Source organism: Lissotriton vulgaris, unplaced genomic scaffold, assembly GCF_964263255.1.
Source record: "Lissotriton vulgaris unplaced genomic scaffold, aLisVul1.2 SCAFFOLD_2699, whole genome shotgun sequence".
Taxonomy (NCBI): domain Eukaryota; kingdom Metazoa; phylum Chordata; class Amphibia; order Caudata; family Salamandridae; genus Lissotriton; species Lissotriton vulgaris.
This window is the reverse complement of record NW_028245175.1, coordinates 81,843-94,630: the sequence shown is the minus strand read 5'-3', so window position 1 is coordinate 94,630 and position 12,788 is coordinate 81,843.

Genomic DNA, 12,788 nt, shown 5'->3' with positions numbered 1-12,788 from the left:
TGGAGCTCACGGGAAAGACGTCCTCTGCAGATGGCGCGCAAGCCACGCCCGACTTCTAATTATTATAGCACTTCAGCACTTGACAGCTCAGGAAGCCATAAAAATGTGTGTCTTTGTATTTCAATACGGTGATGCAGACCACCACTTCCTTTTGAATATGCTCCTTAATGACAACAGCCTGACCTATTTTATCAAGAGACAGAAAATCCTCTCATTTTGGAAGATGCAACGCCTTGATGTAGCATTGCTCCAGGAAACCCACCTGTTACCTATTGAACATGATGAACTCAGAAGGGATTGGATGAGTACGGTACTACATGCCAGCAGGATCCAGTCTACCCTTACACACCCATCTACTCCTTTGGAACATGGGGAGAGTGGGTTGGACATCTTATTTCACAAATCCCTGGGTGTTTGCACACTGTAGGCATGGTAGGACCACCCTGGGCAGATATATATTTTGCCAAGGTTCAGATTCTCAATGAGTCTTTATGTTTGGGCTCTATCTATGCCCCGGCGGCTGACCAAACTCCTGCTCTCCTTTGGACAGCCAGGGTATTCATGAGGGGGGGTGCTGGAATATGGAACCTTGACAAGTCCAGAAACCATAAACCAGGCAGCCCGAGACCGGTTCATCCTCTCTGACATTATTGATGATCATGACTTGATGGATCCATGGTGACGGACGCACCTGAGGGACACAGACTATACTTTCACCTCCTGCGTCCATTGCAAACGTTTACGCCTTGATCCTCCCAAACAGTACCTCTGATCATGATCTTCTGCTACTCGACCATAAACTTTGATTGTTGAAAACCTCTCAGGCCCTTTTTTTTTTTTTAAACATTTTTTTTATTGGGATTTACAGTGCATCACAATTGAAAACGAAAAATGATTGACAAAATCCGGACATTAAAAAAGAGCCATCTCTTGAGTAGAGGCTTCAGAGCTTAAATACAATCCAGAGATAATACAAAAAGTCCATATAAAAGATAGACGATCCATTTTACAACACCCAATACATCTTATCCTGGAAAAAAAAAATTATAATAATAATTCTTTTTTCTTTTTTTTTTTCTTCTTCTCCTTCTATTGAGGTATCATAAATAGGGGGATAAAAACACAAATAAATACAGAATTACAACACAAGCAGTTGCCTCCAGTTCGTTAACGGGGCCCAGATCCTTCTTCCGAAGTCCCGCACCTTCACCCCTTTTGTTCGTACAGACAAATCTCAATGTTGTGGATTCCAAGGAACCTAGAGAGCCACATTTGAAAGGACGGGGCCACAACATCCTTCCATCCTGCTGAGATTAAAATCCTGAGAACAGCTACAGCAATAAAAGCCATAGCTTCTTCCTCTTTCCCCAACTTTTGATTATAATCAATGCCCGTAATCATCAGGGTAGGGGATAGATCGATCTTATGACCTAGCAGCCCCTCCCAGAATTTCACAATCTCATTCTTCACGAGGGTCAGGTGACTACAATTACAAAACATATGTGAAATATCTGCTTGCCCATCCCCGCACCTTGGACAGGTATCATTATCCCTCACCCCCCATGCAAACAGTTTCGCCGGGGTGTAGTACAGATTAAACACAGTTTTTTAGTGCTGGGCCTGCAGGTTTGAAGCTCAAAAAACCTTTTTATTAATGACTAGCAGCCCGTCCCGACGGTGTCCGGGTATGAATTGCTACCGGCCAGGTGTATATTGTTTTGTAGGATTTCGTTTTGATAGCATTTCTTATCTGTGACAGGCCTGTGAAACGCTCCGATTCACAGTGCACTTCTGATGCACTTAAGAGTGCGCATTCAGTAGTGTGTGAACTCGAGTTTCCCTACTTTATTTTTCCTTGCAATATTCTATAGCGCGAACTCGACAACATGGCTTGAGCACAATTTACATTACAGAAGAACACATTCATTTGTGGTAGGCACGGGGAGACAAAGCAATTTGCCTGGAATCACAGGAGGTTGACCTGATGCCGAGATTCGAACGTAGCTCCCCAGCTCTAAAGTTCGCAATTCTAGAACTTGTGGCGGGAGGTGTGTCTAAAAGTATATGTCGGTGCTGGCCATCAATGAGAGAAACTGTGCATTTTTCAAATCGGTGGTGTAAAAAATATGAGTATGTTGCTGGAGATGTGGGCCGCCGTGCCACCAATGTACTTACGGGAGGAGGGTAAACACCCACTATTCCGCAACTTTCTTTCCGCAGACCATCACTCTGCATACTTTCATTATGAAAGTACCATGACTCCGCAATGCCATTATAACACATGGCATTACATTTTATATGATTTAACCACGCATACATTTACAACGAAATTCGTTGTAAATGCATGAATGGTAAAAGCATGTTTTATTTTTAATGTTTGAATAAGGTAAGTATGGGTATAGGGGTGTATGTTTTTGGGGTACTGAGGTATATGTTTTGGGGTGTTTGGGTATTTTAAGGGTTCAGATATAGTTTTGGGTTTTGGGGTACAGGCGTATTTTTAGGGTTCAGGGCTAAGTTTGGGGTTTGGGGTATAGGGGTATTTTTAGGGTTCCGGGGTAGTTTTGGGTTTTGGGGTACAGGGGTATTTTAGGGGTTCAGGGCTAGGTTTGGGTTTTGGGGTACAGGGGTATATTTTGGGTTCAGGGCTAGTTTTGGGTTTTGGGGTAAAGGGGTATTTTAGGGTTCAGGGGTGGGTTTGGGTTTTGTGGTACAGGGGTATTTTAAGGGTTCAGGGCTCGGTTTGGGTTATGGGGTACAGGGGTATTTTAGGGTTCAGGGGTAGGTTTGGTTTTTGGGGTATTTTTAGGATTTAGGTATAGGTTTGGGTTTTGGGGTACAGGGTATATTTATAGGGTTAAGATGGGTTAGTGTTTAAGGGTGTTGGGGTATTTTAAGGAGTAAGGGTGGGTTTTGATTATGGGGTGCAGGGGTATTTAAAGGGAGCAGGGTAGACACTCAGAGCTGGAATGTACAGAACCTGGGAAGACAAAACAATGAAATATTTGACACAACGCGTGCCCCGCACACGCCCACACCCCCAGCACACAATATGAGACATGGCATGAAGGGCAGAATGTAAAAACAACAGTTGATGGACAGAATGCAGAACAATGCCATAAATTCACCCCAATAGAGAGATCTTGGCCTAATCCATTATTTTTTTTGCACTCCACGCCCTCCCCCCCCCGTACAGACACAGCCATGAGCAAGTCTGCCTTGACCCTGTGCCTCGTGGAAACATTCCAGGTCGAACTGCCAAGCCATTTCTTTCACCAATTGCTGGCTATTAGCCGTCTTCAGCCAGGATAGCTTGATTCCAGTGGTGTGGAGAGCATGGGACTCACGTCTCAGCATACCCATCCGACTCGGGGTGACAAATGCAAAAACAACAGTTGATGTACAGAATGCAGAACAATGTCATACATTCACCCCAGTACAGAGATCTGGGCCTAAATCCAAAATTTTTTGCACTCCACACCACCCCAGTTCAGACATGGCCATATGCAAATCAGCCTTGACCCTGTGCCTCATGGGAACAGTCCAGCCCGAAGGGCGGAACGTACCACACGCCCCCAGCATTTGTCACGCCCCCCCAGCACAAGCCCACAGCACAACACAGACACGCCCACAAGGGACTACTTTGCTGGCACGGTTCTTTTACTTTTTAAATGTATATGGTGGGCGTCTGCCTAGCCTATGTCCTTCTGCTGCAACTGCCCTTTCCAACGCTGTATTGGGTGTTGCGATTGGTGGTGTACTTTTCGAGTTTACCTGGCTCAAAGGACACAGTTCTCTCTTTATAATAGTAGTATAGATATAGCCAAGTCGAGATCTACTTCAGGATTCCCCAGTTTCCTAGACCACGCTTCTTCCACCTTACCGACATCATCTTGAATTTCTACAAGGAAGATGTTATACAGAATCTTAATTTTTTTAACCCCTTTGGCCAATGCCTCTAATAGAGAGTAATTATCAAAGGGTGGTGGTCTTGGTCTAAGCGCCTTCAAGGACCGTGACAATTGGCCATAAACCAACCAATGATTGCCAGGGATTCTAAATTTACTTTGGAGAGCCTCAAAGTTAACGACCTCTTCTCCATTCGTTACTTCTCCCAAGGTCCTAATACCCATCCCCCACCAGATTTTAAAAATCCTATCCGCACCAATCCCTGCAAAGAGACTCGAATTATAAATATGAAGATATGGGTTAACCTTGGGGATATTGCATAACTTTCCACAGGCCTTCCACACCCGCCACACACTGTCCATGATCTTATAGCGGGCTTTCTTGTAGAATCTGCGGTCCACTTCGCGCAGCATTAAACCCAACGCCTTCCTTCTTAGCAGCAATTCGTATATAGAGGGGAGCCGCTGACCTTCAAGATTCGGATATAGATCACCGGGCTTAACCTAGAACACCCTAAAATAGCCTGAATGAGAGGGTCAATATAAAGAGAGAAAAGGATCGGGGGCACGGGCACCCCTGCCGCGTTCCTCTCCTTATAGGAAACAGATCGGATTTCTATCTCATGTCTGTAACTCTGGCGACAGGTTCGGAATACATCGCCATTAATGCTCTAATAGTTTTCTGCCCGAACCCTCTTCCTACCAAGATACCCCAGAGAAAGCTCCAGACCACGCGATCGAAAGCCTTCTCTGCGTCGAGCAGGATCATGGCCATCTCCCCTCCCGTGGCAGCATAGGCGTCAAATAGAGCTATTGCCCTGCTGGTATGATCCGTATTGCCACGTCCGGGGACAAAACCATGCTGCCAAAGGGAGACGAGACCGCCAATGATTCAGCCCAACCTCATAGCCCAGATCTTGGAATACAGCTTGGTATCAGAATTGATCAATGAGATTGGTTGATACGACCCCGGATTCTCACTAGGCTTCCCTTTTTTGTGGAATATTACGATGTTTGTTTCTTTCCACGAATCCGGGATCAGCCCGGTGCAAACAACCCATTAAAAAGATCTGTCAATAGCGGGATGATTTCTGATTCGATTCGCTTATACACTTCTAAAGGGATGCCGTCGGGGCCGGCGGCCTTCCCTGAGGCTAACTCCTGTAGGGCAACCTTAATCTCCATTTCTGTGATGTCCCAATCCAGTTCTTCCTGATGTGAGTCCTTCAGGGGAGGTCCTATATCTCTAAAGTCATCCAGATGTTCTCCGTCCCTATCCTCCTCACCATACAATCTCTGATAAAACTTCCTAAACACCGCTGAGATCTCCTTAGTCTCTGTATACCCCCTACCGCCCTCCTCTATTTTTTTAATAATGTGTTTAGACTTCTCTTGCCTCAGACGAAGGGCCAGGGCTCTGCCTGCATGTTCTCCCGTTTCATACCTCTTAGCTTTGGTGGCCTGAAATTCTCCTATCCCCTTTTTAGTGACCAACTTCTGTAATTCTGCCTTAATAGCCAATAGAACATTATGGCTGTTACCCATAGTGATGACCTTCATATGCTCTTCTTCTATGGATACTAACTTTTCCAATAATTGGGTTTTCTCAGTCCTATCTTCCTTCCTCATTCTAGCAGCTCAGCTGATTGCTTTTCCTCTGAGAGCCGCTTTAAAAGACTCCCATACTACGTTGCGGGATGAGCTGTATCTATTGGCTGCGAAAAAATCATCCATCCACCTTTTAATATGAGCTACATACCTTACATCTTCCAGTAATCTCATCTCGAAGGACCAAGATGTCCTAGCTCTTTCCCGGACCCCCCTTTGGTAAGTGATTACCAGAGGGTTATGGTCCGAGAGTACCCTTGGTAACATAACAATAGCAACTCTGTTATTTTCCTGGGTGGAAATAAAAAAAGAATCCAATTTGGAGTATTTCTGGGCCGGGTTTGAAAAGTAGGTATAGCCAGGATTTCGGGGCTCCTTAGTCCCCCACACATCTATTAGTCCAAGTGAGTCCATAAGAGCCTTTATCAAGCTAAAAACCCTAGGTTTCCGCCCCGCATAATGCCACCCATCAACCCAATTGGAGGAGATATTTAAATCCCCACATAGTATTAACGGTGCCGACCAACCAGTCAGTTCAATTTCCAAATAATTGAAGATCTCTGGCTCATCGCTATTTGAACCGTACACAACGCATAAGGTGAAACCCATTTCTATTTCTGCGATAGCCCATCTGCCACAGCTATCTACCTTCATCCTTTTCACACCACCCAAAGATCTCCTAACCAGTATAGCGACACCCCTAATTGTTGAAGATTGAGACGAACACACAACCAATTCGAACCCGTTTAGAAATAAGAGATTACACTTTGACCAAGGAAGGTGAGTCTCCTGGAGGCAGAGCACGTCGAACTTATTAAATTTGACAAGATGTGCCAGCCTTTGTCTCTTCCTCCAGTCGTTCAATCCCCCCACATTCAGCATGCAGATTCTAATGTCCGCCATCATTACCCTTGGTTCGCCGCTCCATCAAAAACCTCTTAGGCCCATTGGCGTATTGTGACGGGCTCAGGGTGGGGTAGCGTAGCAGGAAAGGGCAACAACCGGGTTTTGGTAACAGAGGGCTTTATTGATGCCAATAGGTAATCTGTACAGGTCTTTCTGATATGGGTAGTTCGCCTGGGAGACCGGCTACGGCTCCTTCTCCTCCGTCGGGGCTTGTCTGTCCTCCGACATCCGTCCGGGCTTCGTCGGGGGCTCTCTTCCTCTTCTTCCGTCTCTGTTGTGTCCGTGACTCCCCAAAAGCAAACAAACACAAGGGTCTCATGAGTAAACTGTACTCAGCGTTTGCTGTTACAGGGAAGGGGGTGAGGATACAACCGGTGCTCTGATATATACAAGTGCGGTATAGGGAGGGTAGTAACGTGCTCAGGGAAGGGGAACCGGGAATACAGGAATACCGTGGTTAGGGCCTAGGGGCACCCTTACGTCCCACCCAGCCCCGCAAGCGGTCACGCACCTGGGCTAGCCACACACCTCCCCCGGGTGTGCGGCTGGGCGGCTCACAGGGACGTTGGCCTCCGGGCTTCCCTCCGTCCTCAGCAGGCGCCGACTCTGCTTCTCCTTCCCCGGTCGTCTCCTTCTCCGATGGTGACCTCCGACCCGTCTTCACCTCCGCCTCCGATGGTAACCTCCGACCTCCGCCCCGCTCCTTGTCCCACGACTCCGCCTCTGATGGTAACCTCCGACCTCCATCCCGCTCCTTGTCCCACGACTCCGCCTCTGCCTCCGATGTTCTCCTCCTTACGTCTTCGTCTTCCTCCGTACTATCGCTTCCTTCACTTTCCTCCACGCACCAACCGCTTCTCTCCTCCGACCTCCGGGTGTACAAGCACACCCTCGCTTGCCTTACTTCCGTATTTGAGGATGCGGCGTCATCCTCTGGCACTGCCCACTCCTCCACTGGCCATGAATTAAAGGGCCACGACTCATCTTCCGTCAGTGGAAGGCCCGCCTCGGTGTCCTGTGTAGAGAGAGAAAGGGGGGGGCGTTCGGACATATGATCAAAGTCCTGGCAGTCCAGTGGCTCCACTATAGGGGTCGGGTGATGACAATGGTCCATAGGGGGAGTCTGCCGATATACCCCGTTACACACCTCCCCCTTGGACGCTCGCGATCGGGGAGCGGATGCCGTGAAAGATAATCTGCGCTCACGTTGTCAGTCCCCTTTTTGTGATGCACCGTAAAAGAATAGGGTTGGAGGGCCAGGAACCACCGCATTACTCTCGCGTTGTTGGGCTTGTTCCTAGCCATCCACAACAGGGGAGCATGGTCGGTGTATAGGGCGAAAGGGTGACCCTCCAAGTAGTAGGCAAGTTTCTCCACCACCCACCTTACTGTCAGGCACTCTTTTTCGATAGTTGCATACTTCAATTCCCGTGGGAACAGTTTGCGGCTCACGTATACTATAGGGTGTTCAATCCCACACCGCCCCTATCCCATAGTCTGAAGCGTCAGTGTGTAGAATAAATGGCAGTGTGAAATCGGGGGAGGTCAACACGGGAGTGGAGGTGATTATGCGTTTGAGGCGTTGGAAGGCATGGTACATGGGCTCAGTGGGATGAATGGGAGAGTTGGATTTCCCCTGTAGTCGTAAGGAGTCGGTAAGGGGTGCGGATATGTCAGCAAATTGGGGGATGAAGCGCCTGTAATATCCAACTAGGCAGAGAAAAGCCCTCATCTCTTTTCTGATGGAGGGAAAAGGGGTGTCCACGATCGCCCGCACTTTTTCTATCTGCAGCTCTATGAGTCCGTGCCCCAACATGTAACCCAGATATTTGACTTTTTGGAAGGCGACGCGGGATTTCTTCGAGTTAACCTTGATGCCTGCTTTTTCCAGTGCGCTGAATACTTCATGTACATGGGTCAAATGTTCTTCCCAGGTCTTACTGTGGAAGACTATGTCGTCTAGGTAAGCTGAAGCAAAGGTCGACACGGGGGACAAGACAGTGTTCATGAGGCGCTGGAACGTGGCAGGTGCCCCATGGAGTCCAAAAGGGAGTACGGTAAACTCGAAATGACCGTCGTCTGTGCTGAATGGCGTTTTGTTCTTGTCGTCCTCCCTCAGGGGCACCTGCTAGTACCCTTTGGTCAAGTCTAAAGTAGTGATGTATTGGGCGTCTCCTAACCGCTCGATGAGTTCATCCACCCTTGGAATGGGGTATGCGTCGAACTCGGAAATGTCATTCAGGGCCCGAAAGTTCATGCAAAACCGGCAGGTTCCATCCGGTTTGGGAATCATGACTATGGGGCTCGACCAGTTACTCTTAAGGGGGTGTATTACCCCCAAGTCCATCATGTCCATTACCTCTTTTCTTATAGCCATCCTTTGAGCTTCTGGCACCCGGTAAGGCTTTATTTTGATGACTTTCCCTGGAGGGGTGTTGATGCAGTGCCCCGCAAGGGTCGTCCGTCCTGGGTGGTCTGAAAACAGCCTATTGTGGAGGTTCAGGAGCTGTTACAGATCCTCCCTTTGTGGTGACGTTAATTCGTCATTTATGACCAGTTGTTCTTGGGTGGAGGTTGGCGTGGCAGGGGTTGAGGCCATGTGGACAGCCGGGGGAGGAGGTCCCAGCCAATTCTTTAGCATATTAATATGATAGGTCTGGGTTTTGTTTGGGCCCGTCTTTAATCTAATACTGGTCTGGCCAATGGTCCCGGTGACTTGGTAGGGTCCTACCCATTCAGCCCGGAATTTCTGAGTGGAGGAGGGAAGAAGTACGAGAGCCCATTCTCCTTCTTTCAACTGCCGCCACTTCTTTCCTTTGTCATACGCTGTCTTCTGTTTCCTTAGACTCTCCTCCATGTGGTTGCATGCTAAGTCCCTCAGCTTCCCTAATTTTGACTTCAGGCTTTGGGCGTATTCAAGGGTACAGGCTGTTTCTTCTGGTATCTCATTCTCCCAGGTGTCTTTGGTCATCTCCATCAGTGAGCGAGGCTGTCTTCCGTACAAGAGCTCAAAGGATGAGACCCCTAATCTGCTTTGGCGTTGGCCCCGTATGACGTAGAGAGACAGGGGCAGTATTTGGTCCCACTCGGCTCCGCTCACTTCTAGCATTTTCCTCAATGTAGTCTTTAGGGTGCGGTTGTACTGTTCGACCAGCTTGCTGTTAGAGGGAAGGGGGTGAGGATACAACCGGTGCTCTGATATATACAAGTGCGGTATAGGGAGGGTAGTAACATGCTCAGAGAAGGGAAACCGGGAATACAGGAATACCGTGGTTAGGGCCTAGGGGCACCCTTACGTCCCACCCAGCCCCGCAAGTGGTCACGCACCTGGGCTAGCCACACACCTCCCCCGGGTGTGCGGCTGGGTGGCTCACAGGGACGTTGGGCTCCGGGCTTCCCTCCGTCCTCAGCAGGCGCCGACTCTGCTTCTCCTTCCCCGGTCGTCTCCTTCTCCGATGGTGACCTCCGACCCGTCTTCCCCTCTGCCTCCGCCTCCAATGGTAACCTTCGACCTCCGTCCCGCTCCTTGTCCCACAACTCCGCCTCTGATGGTAACCTCTGACCTCCGTCCCGCTCCTTGTCCCACGACTCCGCCTCCGATGTTCTCCTCCTTACGTCTCCGTCTTCCTTGTTTCACTTAACTTTTGACTTTGACAATTCCAAAGGAAGAGACATTACTGAATTTATAGACTTGATCAGAACAAATGTAAAGTGATAAAATTAACAACCAAGTCTCACTAAAATTGACATTCAATTTAACATTCCACTGAATTGTGAGCAATACTCATGGTGAAATATAAGAAAAGTTTTGCCACTAAAATGTGGGACAGAGAGTCTGCTTGTGAAGTTCTAGTTAATCCCCATATTTTTGAAGAATGAGCCAGGTTTGAGGGACACTTCAGACCGACCTCCAAATGTGTGTGTCACTCGTAATGAGTGAAGTTTGAGGGCTTTGATGTATGCACGTCCAAACTAATGTTGCATGTCGAGGCATTCAAGACTGCTTGCATGACAATGCTACAAAGAGTTGACACACTCACTAATCAACGGTGTACTGATGACGAGTGTACTATGATATAGGGTCCTATGTAAAGGAGTGGAATATTTTCGAGTAATGAAATGCCCCTCCCCTGTTCCTCATACCAGTAACACCCACTCATTTTTATGATACAATGCAAACTGTGTGAGACATTTCTGGTTCATACTTGATATCTCTATCTTAGGAATTAGTTGTTTCAAAGATAAATTGTTTTTTTTTGTCAGTGAATCTTTGTTGAAAGACTGTAAACAAAACGACAAAGCCTGGAAGAGACCGCTATCTTAATATTTTAGGAGACAGTTGTGCTCTTAAACCAGAAACTCAAAACCTAATTAGAACCTACAATTCAGTCTTGTTTGAGGATATAAAACCGTTTTAAATATAAGGAATAAGCCACAGACATAGGAAAATTAGAAATAAGCTGTTCCTTCAATTGTCGCTTTGACACATGATCTATGCATCATTGTCACTGATCTGGTGTTTAAATCTCCATGGTATTTACCTCTGTTTTCTTTGCTAACTGGCACATTGTGGATTTGAAAAACTGCAAACTGCAAATAAATTATTTAAAAGAATAAATAAGCTGCCAAGTTTAATTGCAAAACTGACCGAAATACTCATATATTCTTTAAAATACTGATATATTTGTTAGACGGACCGGGAGGGTCGGCCGAGGATAAGGGGAGAGGTCTCCGGGGAGAGCCGTCTCCAGCGATCGTACAGACAAGTAACTTCCCCCCCACAGACGGACACCACACAAGGTTAAAGTTCAACGAGACTTTATAGGCAATTCTTTAAGTTTACGATGGAATGGTACAAGGAGGTCTGGACTCAGGGGTCCCCTCGATTCTGGTCTCTGGTTTGGGAAAAGGGTAGCGGGACAGTCTTGTTACCAAAAAGATGGAAATAGCTCTCAATCCTCGAGCTCGGCGTTCTAGATGATCGGGCCGCGGCGGAGCCAGCAGGTCCCGAGATGGATGAAGGAAACGACGGTCCGCGGCGGAGCCAGCAGGTCCCGATGAAGATGATGGTTACAAACGGTCCGCGGCCACGCCAGCAGGTCCCGACGACGATGAAGGATATGAAGGTTACGAAGGTTGCGGCAGCGCCAGCAGGCAAGACGATGGTGCACGAGACAGAGCTATGGCAGCGCCAGTAGTCCGTCAAGGATGAGTTCTTCTCTGCGTCTCTCGACTCCAAGATACAACTGCCTTCCTGCTCTGGGGCTGCCCCAGTTATAGGGCTGGTGTTCTTTGATGTCCGGACCCTCGCACTTGGAGGTCGGGAGGTCCGGGATGAGGGAGTCCAGACACCCAGCAGGGGGGTGGAGCCAGCGCCCGGGGAGGCGATGGGCGAGCGGCACTTGGCGGGGGAGAGCCATCGACACCTCTTTCCCCCATTGACTTGCCAAGTAGCCCGCTCACCTCCTGGGTGGATGGTGGTGCCGGGATGTCTGAGGCCTGGCCAGGCCCAGGGTTGAGGTCGATCGGGGGCCAGGCGGCCTCGTGGTGGAGTGTCCAAGATGGCGCCCAGGATGGGCGCCCAGGCCGGCAGTGGATTGGGCCCACGAGGTCGACATGTTCGAGGGTAGGGGTCCCTGAGGGGACGGAGGACGTGTAATGGTGGTGTGTGGTACCTGCGTGACCGGGCTCGGGCCTGGTCGGGCCGGGGGAGAGCGGCCCTTCATGTGGCCTGTCCAACATGCGTCCCCCCCAGCTGAAGGCGGGGAGAGTTACCCATCCTCTTGGGGACTCTCCTCGTCGAGGCGGAAGAACCGGGACAGGCCATCCGCGTTGGCGTGATCTGGCCCAGGCCGGTGTTCAACCGTGAAGTCCATCCCTTGAAGGGAGATGGACCAACGTAGTAACTTCGGGTTTTCCCCCCGCATCTGCATCAGCCACTGCAGGGGTCGGTGGTCGGTCTGCACCCGAAAGTGTGTGCCAAAGAGGTAGGGCCGGAGTTTCTTGAGGGCCCATACCACGGCGAAGGCCTCCCTCTCGATGGTGCTCCAGCGTTGTTCTCGTGGTAGGAGTCGCCTGCTGATGAAGGCCACTGGCTGATCAAGGCCTTCGGTGTTCACTTGAGACAGGACTGCCCCAATGCCATGGTCGGAGGCATCCGTCTGGACGACGAACTCCCGGCTGTAGTCGGGGGCCTTGAGCACAGGGGCGGAACACATGGCGGCTTTCAATTGTTCGAATGCTGTTTGACACTCTGGGGTCCAGTTGACTTTCTTGGGTTGATTTTTTGACGTGAGTTCTGTGAGGGGCCCCACTATAGTACCATAGTCTTTCACGAACCTTCGGTAATAGCCCGTGAGGCCCAGG